Genomic DNA, 15918 nt, shown 5'->3' on the forward strand with positions numbered 1-15918 from the left:
CTTTCAGCATAGCTGAGATGGCATCCAGGTCAACAGGGGTCGTCTTCCAAGTGTCCATCTCTACCCTCACTGCACTAGTTCTGTTCCCTAGGAAAATCAAACCATCGCCCCAGTCCTCAATGACACGCGCATTCCTCATCCAAGGTTGGCCTAATAGTATGTTGTAATCCACTCCCTTCATGACAATGAAGTTTACGGAAAACTGCACACCGACAATCTTTACTGGCCAATTCTTTAAGACCCCGAATGGTCTTACCTTCATCCCATTTGCTAACGTAACGTTAAACCTAGCAGTCTCCACAGGAGGGTTTCCCCATGCCTCTAAGACTGCATGGCTTAGTACACTAACACCTGCGCCTGTGTCTAAAATTCCTTTTTGCGTCATATCTCCTAAGGCTAGGATGGGTAAAACTGCATGAATTTCAGTGCCTTCCCAAAAAGCATTGATGTGCAAAGACTTAGGATTTGAGTGTAGAGTTACACTTGGGATCTGTGTAACTGCATCATGATCTTGCGGATTAGCACCCGCAAGTCTTGTGTGTCCCTCCATCGAGTCTTTTAACTCCTGCCACAAGGAATAATTTTGCCTAAGCAAATCTTCCAAGCTTAGAGTTACTGGAGTAGACAACAAGGTTGTGAGGAGGCTACTGGGCTCTTGTCTTCCCCTGAGGCTAGCATTTCTAAGCCATGCGTTCTGTCTGCCTGGCAAGTTTCCCCCTGGCCTTGCTGCTGAGTTGCCCCCAGTGGTGCAGGTATGCTCGCGGCTTCTGGTCTTGAAGGTGAGGACGGTGTGCTCACGCTGGAGAAATCGTCAATAGGATCTTCTAATATGGGTTCAGCATCCTTGAGGTGCTTTTGGGCATCCCTGACCCACTCCTTGACCTTAGCTATAGCCTCGAGCTGCCATTTGGGATGGGGATATTCCCCTACCTTGGCACTCCCTTGCTCGGCTGTCTTAGGAGCTGAGGTCTCTGATTCTGTTACTTGGCCCTGGAAAAGAGATGCCTGCTTGTTTTGTTTGAGCTCGCGTCATAACATGTAGTGGGATGGGCGTATCCTCACTACCAAAGGTTTCCACTCCAAAGAACCCCAAAGGCACTGATGGCATGTTGGCAGAGATGGTTGATGGTTTCTGCCTAGGACAGTCAGGAAACAGATGTGTGATTCCACACTCTATGCATTAGAGATCCGCCTTGTCCTTGTTAGCCTCTTCCTGTTCTAGGCAGTGTGATGAAATGTGGCCTGGGTGGCCGCAAGTCCAGCATGTGACTGGATCTTGGCTTGGCCCTCCAAAGCCTCTGCCTTTTCCTCCTCCTAAAGCCATCACCGGCATCGGCTGATAGTCCATCAGGACTGGGTTGCCCTCCTCGTCATAGGATATGTACGGGTTGACATATGTTTCTTGCTCATTAGGCTCCTCCACAAAGTGAATAGGAGCATCGCTAGATGGGTGGGTTACAAAAGGCCTTGGTGGTCTGGGTATACCAGTTGGGTTCATCTCCATCCTAGGCATGGCAGATCTTGAGTTAGTCAGTGCTGAAAGAGCTAACTGGGCTCCCCTCCCAAAGAAATTAGGTGGCCTATTACCTAAGTATGGAGGGCTGTACTACTGCGCATATGGGAATCTCCTCGGCATTGTGCAATGCACTGCATCATGCCCAAATCTACCGCAATTTGAGCACGACCGAGATCTAGGATCTTGGCACTCAACTGGGAGATGATTGCCGCCGCAGTATATACATTGTACATGCGATCTCACTGGCTTCCTCATGAGCTCTTGCAACCGTGCAATCTCCATTCTCATTTCTGCCATCCCCTGGTCATGGTCTACACTCTTTCCCTTATCCTACACACTAGCAGTTGCTTTTTTCCCTGAAGTAGTTGAACTCTCAGGGTCCCTCTGGCTTGCACTTTCTTGGTTAGTAGTCCTCATGCTGTGTTCCCTGAGTTTATCATCTACGGGTATTGCCTCCTCGAAAACTCTAGCTAGCATGTCCCATTGCAAGGTGGAGTTACTGGCCAAAGCCTTGTAGAGCTCCTCACTCCGAATCCCGTTCATGAACACTGTAGACACTGTCCTCTCGGTAGATCGCTCATTGCCAGGGATTCTCTTGTAGAGGCTACGCACCTGAGTGACGTAATCCCTAATGTCCTCCTTCTCCCTTTGACTGATATTCATCAACCTAACAATGAGGTTATCTGAATACCCTGCCTTCGAAAACCTCTTGAATGAAGAGGCCCTTAAGGCGAGCAAAGTTTGTAAGTTTTGCGTCATCTAGACTAGAATACCAAGTCCTCCTCTTATCGCCTAAGCACAGGCCGAAATCTTGAGCTTGCTGCGCAAGGTCAGTAAGACCATTTGCCTCAATTACTTGCTCGAACTGCTCCATGAAGCTGTACGGGTCACTACTAGGTTTGTATCTAGCTAGTTGTTTTGCTACGATGGGGATTCTAGCCTGCCCTTTAGCCCCTTGCGTGACTCCCAATCCCGATAGTAGCGCGATGGCTAGGGAAGTAGCACTCTGTTCAATGGACGTGTTGTCGAAGAGTCGCTTTGCTACCAGTTCGCTCAATGTCATGTCAGCCTCTGCTGCCCGTTCCCTCTCTACATTCGGTCTAGATTTGGCTGCTCTAGCTAGGTCTAGCACTCGTCTAGCCTCGTACATATCTACGTCTTGTTGTAGCCTTCTAGCCCTTTGCTCATGGTTGTAGGCAATTATGCCTTCTAGCGCTCTCTTGATTGCTCTTCTCTCTTCTTCCAGGTTTGCTACCACTTCCTCTACAGGTCTGCCCTGGATCACGGTCGTAGTGAGTAGATCGTAGTTGTGGACCAGTTCCTGGACTGAGGTTGGAAATTCTCATAAGTCTAATTGGTCCTCTCCCTGTTCGCCTCTTGGTCTCGACATTGTTTCTGCTTCCAGCTCCATGAGATTGTCAATAAATCCAAGAAGCTCCGGCAGTGTCCAATCCTCTATCTTGTTGCTTCCCCTATCTTTGTGTCTTCTCCAGGTCCTATTAGTAGGGCACTCAGGCACCTGTCTAAGTCTTGGGGTCTTCTCCTACTAGTGGGTTCCTTAAGCGATTTATCTGAGTGAGTTTCTTTGATTATTGAATATAAACCTCAATTTATGGTCACTCAATGAGTGTGTTGTTTCTCGTGCACTTGTGCCCAATCGGGCTTTTAGCTTTCTTAAGTGTACTTCACGTGCAAAAATTCAATGTGAGTGCCGCAAGAAATTCCTCGGCGTCTTACTCACTCTCACTTGTTTCGAGCCTAATAGGCTTGTAGGTCCATTTTTTGGCCATTTAGTCAGGGTTTAGGGTTTCCTTGTAGGTTGCCTTGTTCGCTTCCGGTCGATCAGGTTTTACGGTTCAGCAACTCGCGTCCAAGTCCTTGGGTCCCTCAGCTGTCTACTGCCAACCGCTTAGCAGTTGTGTACTATAATTTCTCTTATCACATGTGCCAGAATCAAGTTCTGAGAGCCTGAAGGGTTTCGACAAGTTGCGCTAATGTGTATTTGTTGGATCGGGTCAAATTTCTGACAGATTTGACAAAAGTTGCACTCGGACCAATTGGTTCGAATTGCAGGGTCCGAGTAGGTCACTTAGACGAGCCGAGGCACGGGGTCGAGGGCCGAATTTTCGGATTTGACTCGGACGGTTTTTATTTGGATGGGCCGAATGGCATGTTCGGATACGGTAATTCGGATGGGCCGAACGGCGCTTGGCCGAGGACCGAATCCTGGGTGTGGCCGAGTGCCGAATTTGAGACTCGGATGGGTCGCTCGGACTGCGAGGCTGGATGTGACACGTGGCAAAGAGCTTTGACTTGGACGGCCAAGTGGGTTGACTTGGACAGTTTCCTCGGACGGTCCAAGGGCTGACTAGGGTTTGGCCAAGTGGGCCGAGTGATAAGGGTCGAGGGCCGACTTTGGGACTCGGCCCAGGAGAGGCCGCTCAAACTGGCAGAACGCAGTGCATGTAATCCGTGCGAATGCGATTTTGATCATTTCACCCAATGTAGGCCGGCGCCATGGTCATGCAGTTCCAGATCCTATCTAGGGAAGTACAGGGAGAGGTTTGTATACCTGAACGGGTCGATAAGTGCGTCGGTGATGCGATCGAATCACACGGACTGGGGCTCTCTAGCTCTCTCCCTCTCTCTCTCTCTCTCACTGAAATGGCACAAATGAGCTCTCTTTTGGCCTCCTGGCTCTTATATGCCTTCCCAAATGTGGCGTTGATACCCCCAATCACTCTCTTGTCGATCTTAGGCCTCATTAGCGAGCATTTTGTGCATTTTGCACGATTTTTTCCTCTTTTTCCCTGTTTTGAAATAGTGAACCCTACCCTTTTCCAGTTCGATTTCCTAACTCTAACCTACGCTAAATGCAACGAAGATCGAAGGCAAAAAACTGAAATAGATCCTCCATGCTTTCCAATCATCAAACAACCAAAATATCCCAAAATACTTACTTGTTTTGAAGATTAAAAACACCCAACTTCCTACCTATCTACCTCGAGCACCGGTTCGGGGAAAACCCTACTCTAATGCGCTCGATTCAAAGTGCGCAAGTGCTCAAGCTTGAATCTGTTGGTCCTGGCAAACAGAACCAAGATGTGGGAGCTTTCGCTCAACCGCCAAGACCCACGAACCGCTTATTGTTTCAAGCGTTCCAAGCAAGCTCTAATGGCTATCTCTTACCTAGCTGACATGCCGTCGATCCTATGAGTGTAGTAAGCTTACCTTGATGCTCAATCAAGTACCCTCCTCTCTCTTGCACTCCGGTAGCTCCACAATTCTTGATGCTAGCTCAAGCATCCTCAAGCCTCCTCCATCTCCAAGCTCCATCCTCCATAGTTGCATGCGCAAGAGAAGAGAAGAGAAGAGAAGAGAAGAGAAGAAGAGAAGAGGAGATGGTGAAGAGCTTCACCCTCTTGATCCCTTACCCTCACACACACTCACTCCCTCACACTCTCACACTCCCTCTCTCAAGAGCACACACAAGCAAGAAGGAGAGAAGACGAGAGGAAGAAGAAGACTCTTTTTTGCCACACACCAAATAATAAGCTTCTCATTCACTTTTCAACTTTATATACAAAGCCCTAAATACTTTTTGGGCGGTCATTCCCTTTTCCCTCTTTTACATGGCCGGCCGTAGCCTAGGCCCTTTTTCCCATTTCCCACCATTCTAATTTATCCTATTCCCAACTAATGCGTACACTTTGCACAGGAGCGAGCCTGGCACTCTTTTACAAAGATTCGGGGGCGCTTCCGCATTTTAATTCTTTTGTTGCCTCGGGCCAACACCGAAGCTTTCTGAGGGTCGTGCCCAAACATTTGAATTTTTCAGGGACTGGGTCCTGGTCAAGGCGCCTTTTTCTGTTTTTATCATGCGCTTTTTTTGCTATTTCCATTTTTTTCCATTTTTCACTCCTCTATGCTGCGGAAACACAGTAACAACCGATGCAAACATCTTCTTCCATTTTAATGTTGATTCCTGCGAGTTGGGTTAGAAGTACTTCCATGTAATTTAGAAGTGTGGCAAGTGATGTGCTAGATTTCATTTCAAGCTTGAAAAACTCAATCAGGAGACCATACTTTGATGATTTGGACTGTGCACCAAACAAAGTGTTAAGTCTCTTCCATGCATCCTCTAAGATCTCACATTTATCCACATGGCGGATATAGCTATCATCTAGCTCGAGTTTGATACTGGTCTGAGCCTTATCATCATTCTTTTGCCAAGTGACAGCAAGATCTGCATCACGAGGCTTCATTTCTTTTCTAGTGGTAATGGCCTAGAGGCCCTTCTTCATCAGGATGAGTTTGATGCGGATCAGCCAGGTGTGAAACCCAATTCCTTTGAAGCGAGCAATTGGAGAGTCTTTGCCCATATAAGACTTGCAGGAATAGCAACAAATCGAGTTTATACTTATTAGATTTGAGTAGTAGTAGAGTTGGTGGAGATGTGTGAAAAGACACAAGTGCTAAGAGTACTAAATGAGTGTCAATGGACACTATGTTTCTTCCTTGAGTCTTCCAAATATGAAAAATCCTTCAAAATCTTTCAAATCCCAATCCTCAGCGCTTGATTTGATGCTAGGACAGTAGATCGGAGTGGCAGTGGGTTGTTGCAGTGAGATTTTTGAGCTTCAGTGAAGTTTGGCTATGGCTTACTAGATTAGGGTTTTGACCCAGCCTTGGTTTTTTGCAGATTGTGGGAGCTACATTAGATCATTTTTAAAAAAATTTACATCAAAATGAAGCTTTAATGATGGGCTATCAATTCCCTATGGTGATCGTCAACATCTCAACTTGTAGCGATGACAGTAGCATCGCAGGAATGGCTGCAGGCACATTGTGGACAACGACCACGAATTTCATCAATGCTAGCCTCTCGAGTGGTCAATGTCAAGGTCTCAGGTGATAGGAATCTTCTCCATGAGACAAACACAACTCTCTATAATGAAGCTTCCAAAATATATGAGCTCTATGATGAGATATGAAAGCTCCAAGTGCAGCAGGTCCTGTGTGGCTATGGAGGCCACAGAACAGAACCTGAGACAATGTCAAGTTCTAAGATGATACAAAGAAGCATCAATAGTGGGAAAACACTTCTCTAGAATGAAGCTTGGTAATATTTGGCTTGTGGAGTGAGATACAAGACCTTCAATCTGACAGGGTGTTGCTGGCTATGGCAGTTATGAAGGCAAGCTTAAAGGTGGAGATGGAAAGTGAGTTCATAGACTGAGACTGAGTTGAGTAGAGATGAACTAGAGGTGAAGATCTAATAAAACGAGCTAATTCGTGCTCAATTGCACTCTGATACCATTTTAAAATATGTAGGATCTAGAGCATGGCAGATGCGGAAGCTTTGGAGGTTGAAGGAGAAAAAAGAAACTCATGAAGACATTGACCCTAAGAAGGACAAATTGTTACACAAGTGAATTAGGTTCCAAGATTGAGATTTGGACTCATAAACACAATCTTGTGTATTGACAATGACATGACGCTTTACTGGAAAGAAAAGAGTACTATCATTGGATTAGAAAAAGAGTGCAAGTACAATGCTTTATAGGAATTGAGTGGTGGTACTTTCTCCTACTATGCATATGGGATTCTAGTCTTGAGCCCTCACAACTCCTCACAAAGGGACTAAAGTAGGTGTGATTGCAAATATTTCAACAAGAAATAGGGAAGTAATGGCAAGATTGCTAAAGTGTTGCGGGCCCTTATCTATGTAGAATGCATAATAGGACTACGTGTTGAGCACGTGTTGAGAAACACGAATCCTTGAGCAAGGTCTAGCTATGGAGGACGGATGTCAACATGATGATTTTGACTAGACACACTAAGACTGTTACTCAATTGAATTAGGTTCCAAGATAGATTACCTTGAACTCATAAACACAATCTTGAGTAGATAGAGACAAGAGTGAAAGTACAAAGTATGATAGCATTCTCCTTCAAATGATTGTTAAGTACATTTCTTTATAGTTCCATGATGCTAGCACTTTTCCACACTGTGCATATGGGATACATGCAGCTTCTCCTAGGTTGTTGCATGTCCCTTGCCCTACTGCTCCATACAAAGAGGCTATCATAAAGTTTGATTGCATATTTCTCAACTCCCCTCCTCAATCACAACCATAAAAAGCACCAAGACTCTTGCTCAAGTGAATTAGGTTCCAAGATAGATTAGCTTGCACTACAAGGATTTAAACCTATAGCGATGGCGGGTAGCGACGCAGGTAGTAGCGTCGCTAATTTGCATTGCAAATACGACGCAAATAGCGACGCCCCACAGGGAAAAAAAGCAGGCCGAAACAGAGCGCAGTTTCATTTCGCACATTTTCGTCGATCGTTTTGAGAGGGAGAGTGAGAGAGAGAGTGACCTCGTGAGAGAGAGAGAGGAAGAAGACTTGCCGCCACCGCCGCCACTACCGTTCGCAAAGGAGAGGAGGAGCCTTCATCGCAAAGAGGAGCCTTCATCGCGAAGAGGAGCCGCCAAACCCTCGCTATATCTCATCGATGAGTCTATTCTCTCCTTTTTTTTCTTGTTTAGGGTTTAATTATCTTTCTCTTTTGCTTGTTTAGGAGAGGAAATGAGAGAGAAAGAGAGGGAGAGGGAGAGGGAGAGGGAGAAAGAGAAAGAGGGAGGGAGAGAAAGAGAAAGAGAAAGAGAAAGAGAGGGAGAGGGAGGGGGAGGAAATGAGAGAGGGAGAGAAAGAGAAAGAGAGGGAGAGGGAGAGGGAGTATATTCTCTCTCTCCCTCTCCCTTTTGCTTTTATAATTTGTGTATATATATTGAGAGAGGGAGAGGAAATGAGAGAGAAAGAGAGGGAGAGGGAGAGGGAGAGGGAGAGGGAGGGAGAGAGAGGAAATGGAAGAGGGAGGGGGATGAAATGAGAGAAAGAGAAAGAGAAAGAGAGGGAGGGGGGAGGAAACGTAAGAGGAAGAGAAAGAGAAAGAGAAAGAGAGGGAGAGGGAGAGGGAGAGGGAGGAAATGAGAGAGGGAGAGGGAGGGAGAGTGCATTCTCTCTCTCCCTCTCCCTTTTTCTTTTATAATTTGTGTATATATATTGAGAGAGGGAGAGGAAATGAGAGCGAAAGAGAGGGAGAGGGGGAGGAAGGGAGAGTGAGAGGGAGGAAATTGAAGAGGAAGGGGGATGAAATGAGAGAACGAGAGAGAGGGAGAGTGTATTCTCTCTCTTATTTACTTAATTTTTGTACAATTTGTATATAATGTGAGAGGGAGAAGAAATGAGGGAGAGGGAGAGGGAGAAAGAGAGTGAAATTAAAGAGAGGAAGAGGGAGGAAATAGGAGAGGGAGGGGGAGGAAATGAGAGAGAAAGAGAGAAAGAGAGAGAGGGAATGAGAGAGGGAGAGAGGGAATGAGAGAGGGAGAGTATATTCTCTCTCTCTTTTATTTATTTTTTGTATAATTTGTATGTAATGAGAGAGGGAGAAGAAATGAGGGAGAGGGAGAGGGAGAAAGAGAGGGAAATTAAATAGAGGGAGAGGGAGGGGAGGAAATGAGAGAGGGAGGGGGAGAAAGAGAGAGAAAATGAGAAAGGGAGAGGGAGAGGGAATGAGAGAGGGAGATGGAGAGGGGGGAGAGAAGAAAACATAATAGGGAAATGAGAGAGGGAGAGCGAGGGAGAAGAAATGAGAGAAGGAGAGGAAGAGAGCCAAAGGAAATGAGAGAGGGAGAGGAGATAAAAAAAGGAGAGAATGAGAGGAGAGAGAAAAAGAGATAAGATGTTAAACATAATAGGCAAATAGAGCAAGAGAGGGTATAGGTGAGGGTGAGGGTGAGGGAGGGAGAGGAAATGAGAGAGGGAGAGGAAGAGAGAAAAAAATGAGAGAGGGAGAGGAGAGAGAAAAAGAGAAAATTTTATTAAAAATAATAGAGAAAGAGAAAAAGAGAGGGTCAGGGTGAAGAAGGGACAGGAAATGAGAGAGGGAGAGAAAGAGGGAAAGGTAAATGAGAGAGGGAGAGGAGAGAGAAGAAAAAATGAGAGAGAGAGAGAGGAGAGAGAAAAAGAGAGAAGGTAGCATTAAACCTAATAGGGAGAGAGAGATAGAAAGAGAGGGTGAGGGCGAGAGAGGGAGAGGAAGAGAGAAAATGAAATGAGAGAGGGAGAGGAAGAGAGAAAAAGAAATGAGAGAGGGAGAGGAGAGAGAAAAAATGAGAGAGAGAGAGGAGAGAGAAAAAGAGAGAGGGAGGGAGAGGAATGAGAGGGAGAGTAGAGAGAAAAGGAAATGAGAGAGAGAGAGGAGAGAAAAAGAGAAATATCATTATACCTAATAGGGAAAGAGAGAAAGAGAGGGTGAGGGCGAGGGAGGGAGAGGAAATGAGAGAGGGAGAGAAGAGAGAAAAATGAATGAGAAAGGGCAAGGGAGGGAGAGGAATGAGAGAGAGAGGAGAGAGAAAAAGAGAGAAGGAAGGGGAGGAATGAGAGGAAGAGGAGAGAGAAAAGTAAATGAGAGAGGGAGAGGAGAGAGAAAAAGGAATGAGAGAGATGAGAGAGAAAAGGAAATGAGAGAGAGAGAGAGGAGAGATAAAAAGAGAAATATCATTAAACCTAATAGGGAAAGAGAGAAAGAGAGGGTGAGGGTGAGGGAGGGAGAGGAAATGAGAGAGGGAGAGGAAGAGAGAAAACGAAATATTATGTGCTAGGTATTGAGTACTAGGTACTAAATACTAGTGTTCTATGATACTATATGCTAGGTCATAGAAAAAGAGAGCATGGAAGGAGAGTATAATAATCTAAGAAAAGAAAAGAATGATAACAAAAACAAATTGATCAAAGCAATGTTCCGAGCATAGATGAAGATAATATGGAAATAGAGGGGTCGATATTGCAAGGGGTGGAGACCGTCGAAAACTTGGAGCCAGCATCGACTAACAATGATGAAAATACAGAAGTCCAAGAATTCTTTGAGAGCAAGGCAGACTCATTCTTTTGTGGTGACATGTCTATTGACCTTCCAGTGTATGCAGAGTTGTGTCAGGAGATTAACATGGGACCATAGGATACTTCATACTTGGAACATCCACTTACTCAATTCGTTGACCAATCGCTTATAAGGGTACATAAGATATGCATTTTAAGTGAGATTTTTTTAAATGATTTATATTACTGTGCTTTGTATGATTTAAATTGATTATTCTAACATCATTTTTTGTCTGTGCAAGTGACATTTTCAGGATGAGTCGAGAGATGAACGATGAGGAGTTACTGGACATCTTCACATGTATGTCTTCAGACCAGATCTCCAGATTCAAAGAGATGGCAGATCAGGAGCTGTCTCGGTCTTCGTCAGGGCGCTCTGCTAGATCTGCTTTGGCTTCGAGCAGACGAGCTCAACGCTCATGACTTGGGCCAGAGGGAGAGAGTGCATTGGGATCAGGGGGATGCTCTAGAGATATAGAGGCAGTGAGCCCCCGGTCAACACAGGATACATGTGTGACTCCTCGCTCTCGTGGCTCAAATGGATGCTGTGGAGACACGGACGTGGTGTCTCTGTCTCATCATTCAGTTGGAGCTGCGTCACCTCCAAGATTTGTCACACCTGTGGGGACGTCTACTCCAGTTACTCTGGCTTTTACGCAGTCGTCAGCAAGTGGCACCACTGTGTGGGTGCCACTCCGAGAGATTACCCCTGTCGGTACATCAGATGCACAGGGGTCTCTTGGATATGCCGAGGAGCGTGGACGCAGATGGGAGAGGACCCATTTTAGGGAGACTCCACGGGGTTATGGATATCTAGTCGATAGTAGGTCAGGAGCCATCATCATGAATGATGAGGGGAGGAGGGTGATGGCTCGCATGAGAGAGTTGTGCCAACAATTTTTTCGGCACAACATCTTGGATCATTGGAAGAACATACCGGAGGGGAGCAAGGACTACATAGTAGCATCCTTGCACGAGGAGTTTCCGGTGCCAGCCGCAGTAGATAGATTCTCTACGGGTTCGATGACGGATTGCATGCGTGCATACATGTCACATAGACGATCCGACGCATGCAAGGCAATCAAGAGTGGGGCTACAAAGCCCAAGTAGTTAGATGCAGACGACTGGCACCGACTGAGGGAGGAGGCTAGAGATTCTCCATGACATTGGAGTCAGCAGCGCAAGGCGGCGAGAGCATGACTCGAGGCCGGAGTGGTCCATCATCTTGGGAGTGGTGGCCATAGGACATATTTGGAGGACTTTGTAACACTACAAGATATAGACCTTATAGCGACGTTTAAAGCGATGAAAATACAAACAATAAAATTTTTCCCCGTCATCGCAAAAAGCGTCGTTATTGAAGACGCCATAGAATCGTCGCTATATGCGTCGCGACGGTTTATATGCGACGCATATAGCGACGGTTGCTGAGTATTTGCGACGCTCATAGCGATGCCAATAGCGACGCGTGTAGTAAATTTGCGACACAAATAGCGACAGTAACAGAGAAAAAAAAATTGTGGCAGGGCAGATATAGCACTATGTGCTGTATGAGAGCCATACAAAATAGTTTCTGCACTGCTGCATACAAAGCGTTTGCAAACAAAAAGAATGTATACTGAAATCATAAAACTGATACATGAAATAAATACATGATATCGCATCAAATGCGATTGGTACAATCATGAAATGATATCACTAATACATAGAAAATGTCTACATAGATCGGGCGACTAAAACTAAAGGTGTGTGAGCTCTAACGATCCAAGGGCGAGCTACAAATCCTCGTCCCCCGAAAGCTCGTCCCGCTGCAAAGGAGCATCAAACGGATTCTACAGAAAAAGAAACAACATATCAATCCATCATACAATAATGCATTCAAATATCTCATGGTAACTAAGGACAAGAAATATGAGTGACTTACAGGGCCGCCGCGTCTATACAATCGGTCGATCAATGCCCTGAGACCATGCCTCTCTGCATATCGAGTCTCAAGGCCTTGCGGATCGCGATTTGTAACGGAGTGCTGCAAAGAAAACAAAATGCTAACTGTTAGAAACATGATTATCAGTACAAAGAATATCTCAAAAAAACAAATAAGAAAAACAAAAGAGAAACTTACAAAGTCCTTCAAATATGTCCTGTGGCCGCCACTCCCAAGATGATGTACAGATTCGGCCTCGATTCGTGCCCTCGCCACCTCCCGCTTGCTGACTCCAGCGTCCTGGCGAATTTGTAGCCTCCTCCCTTAGTCGGCACCAGTCGTTTGCATCTAACCACTCGGGCTTTGGAGCCCCACTCTTGATTGCCTTGCATGCGTCGGATCGTCTATGTGACATGTATGCACGCATGCAATCCATCATCCAGCCCGTAGAGAATCTATCCACTGTGGCTGGCACTGGGAACTCCTGGTGCAAGGATGCTACTATGTAGTCCTTGCTCCCCTCCGGTATGTTCCTCCAATGATCCAGGACGTTGTGCCGAAAAACTTGTTGGCACAACTCCCTTATGCAAGCCATCACCCTCCTCCCCTCATCATTCATGATTATGGCTCCTGACCTGCCATCCACTAGGTATCCATAACCCCTAGGAGTATGCCTAAGATGGGCCCTCTCCCATCTCCGTCCACGCTCCTGGGCATATCCAGGAGACCCCTGTACATCCGGTGTACCGAAGGGGGTACACTCTCCCGGAGTGCCACTCAAAGGGGTGCCACCAAAGGGGGTGCCACCAAAAGGAGTGCCATCAAAAGGCATACCATCTGCCAACGGCTGTGAAAAATCCAGAGTAACTGGAGTGGAAGTCCCCACAGGTGTGACAAATCCTGGAGGTGACACAGCTCCAGCTGAACGACGAGATGGAGACACCACGTCCGTGTCTCCACAGCAGCACCTCCCTGATCCTCCTGCAGTCGCAGTCCCTCCCTCTGGCCCAAGTCGTGAGCATCGAGATCGTCTGCTCGAAGCTGAAGCATCTGATCGTGCTGAAGCTGATCTAGCAGAGCACCCTGACGAAGAACGAGACAGCTCCTGATCTGCCATCTCTCTGAATCTCGTGAGCTGATCTGGAGACATGCGTGCCATCATGTCCTGAAACTCCTCATCGCTCATCCCTCGACTCATCCTGAAAATATCGATACTTGCACATATAAAAAATGATGTTAGAATAATCAATTTAAACTATAGAAAGCACATTAATATAAATCATTTTTGAAAAATCCCTCTTAAAATGCATATCTTATCTACCTTTATGGAAGATCTAAACAACGAATTGAGTAATATAATTCTCCAAGAATGAAGTATTCTATGGTCCCATGTTAATCTCCTAACACAACTCTGCATACACTAGAAGGTCGATAGAAATGTCACCACAAAAGAACGAGTCTGCCTCGTTCTCAAAAAATTCTACGACTTCTGTATTTCCATCATTGTTAGCCGATGCGGGCTCCAAGCTTGCGGTGGCCTCCACCCCTTGTAATATCGATCCCTCTATTTGCATATTTTCTTCATCTATGCCTAGAACATCGCTTTGATCATATACTCTCACACCTCGAGGAGTTGAAGGTATAACATACCACCATCGAGGTTGTCGGGGGTTTGGATAGAAGATTACCTGTTCACAAACACTTACAAAGCAACTTCAAACCATTGTGACATAAACCATGTCGTATTACAATTAGCAAGCAAATGACTATTTGTACCTGTTCACAATGGGCCGGTAACACAAAGGTGTCACGCAAATCCATCCATTTTTTTTCGGAATCTATTTCGAGAAATCCAGATGGACCTCGTCGAACTGTTGCTCCAGCTCCTCCAAGTACCACTTTGAACCACTGCACATCGAATAGTATCATGGAGAAGCTACGGTAATCCACCGTAATAATACTTTGCAAGTTCCCAAAATAGTCCATCTCATCCACAACAGTGTTCGGATCCGTTGCTCGTCGCCGGCTCTCTTGCTCAAACCTTGCCATGACACCATAGTCCATTGTGGAGCGCATTTGGTCAATACGCTCCACCCAAAAATGCCGTCCGCGCGACCACCCTGCACTATATATTTTGTACTGCACATTGAATCACTCAAATTAGATGTAGCAAGCAAATTTAGATACAACACATTCTAAACCCCTCATTACCTTTGGACTACATCCCCTCGAGAACTCCCACTCCTCCATTGAGACCTCTGTCCCTTCGCTGGATGCTGCGGTCACGGCTCCATGCAACCATCGTGTTGACATAAACCGCGGCATCTCCTCCATGCCTTCGGGATATCAAATCGGTCGGTGATGCGTACTGCGTTGGAATTCAGCTCGCGCTTCCTCTCGATCTTGCCTTGCAATCTGGTACTTGGCGAGCCACGTCTCCATGGAGGCATGGTGCAACATACAAAAGCGATTCACCTTCTCTTCCATTGAGGCATCCATTCTTTTTTCTACCCCATTTCCAACCACCACATCTCCAGTCAGCCTATCATCGTCCTTCAGCGTCCATAGCATTACATTGTCTGGTTCCACCGTTGGTAGCCATTGTGAGATATGCACTAACGCCTCTAACACCAACCAACCTTCCGCCATGCTACCTTCCGGATGAGCTCGTTGTCGCACAAAGCCTTTCAGGGTTTTCATGAAGCGCTCCAAGAAGAACATCCATCGCGTATGGACAGGTCTAGCAATCTCCACTTCGTCCACAAGATGCACAAGAAGGTGAACTTGTATCGTGAGCATGCTAGTGGGCAGGTATTTCTCAAAGAGACAGACCGTCTCAACTGCTCCCCGCCTTGCGGATTCAATAGAGGACATCTTAATCTCTTTCTGTGAGATCCATTGCACCAAAGTCGACAACTTGTAAATGGCCCCGCGAATTTCTGGAGTTAGGCATCCCGCGATCGTGATCGGTAGGACAAACTGCCACAAATGAGAAAGCATTAAGAATAATGGTCACTTTTCAAATTTCAAAATGTCCACGCTAATTAAAATCCATTCTGTTCACAAACCTGACATGTCTTATGCCAATCATGGGATTTTAGCCCAAACATTTGGTCATCTTTAGAAAATGCAGACCTGAGAGAACGCATCATACCCGTCGAAGTGCGGATAGACTTGATTACTTGCTTCACAATGCACTCTTTTTTGGTAGACAAAACCCAGGGAGTGCGAGGAAGCTGCACTTCCCCTTCAGCACTCGACTGCGGCCAAAGCGCCTCCATCTTACCTACCTCATTTAAATCCATTCGTGACCCTATAGTGTCTCTCTTTCCTGTGATGTGGTCCCATAGCAAGCTGCCCACATTTTTGAAAATATGCATGGGATCCAACAAGTGGTTGACCTGTAAGTGGGTCCAATATGGCAACTTGTAGAAAACTGAGAACCATCGCATTCCATTTGGATGTGATTCCGGGTTTACCATTTTCAGCTCCTACCAGCTTGCAGTGTTCATACGTGCTGGAGGTTGTCC

The sequence above is a fragment of the Lygodium microphyllum genome, chromosome 5 (assembly GCF_053477565.2).
Source record: "Lygodium microphyllum isolate KBCC chromosome 5, Lygodium_microphyllum_v1.1.10, whole genome shotgun sequence".
NCBI lineage: Eukaryota > Viridiplantae > Streptophyta > Polypodiopsida > Schizaeales > Lygodiaceae > Lygodium > Lygodium microphyllum.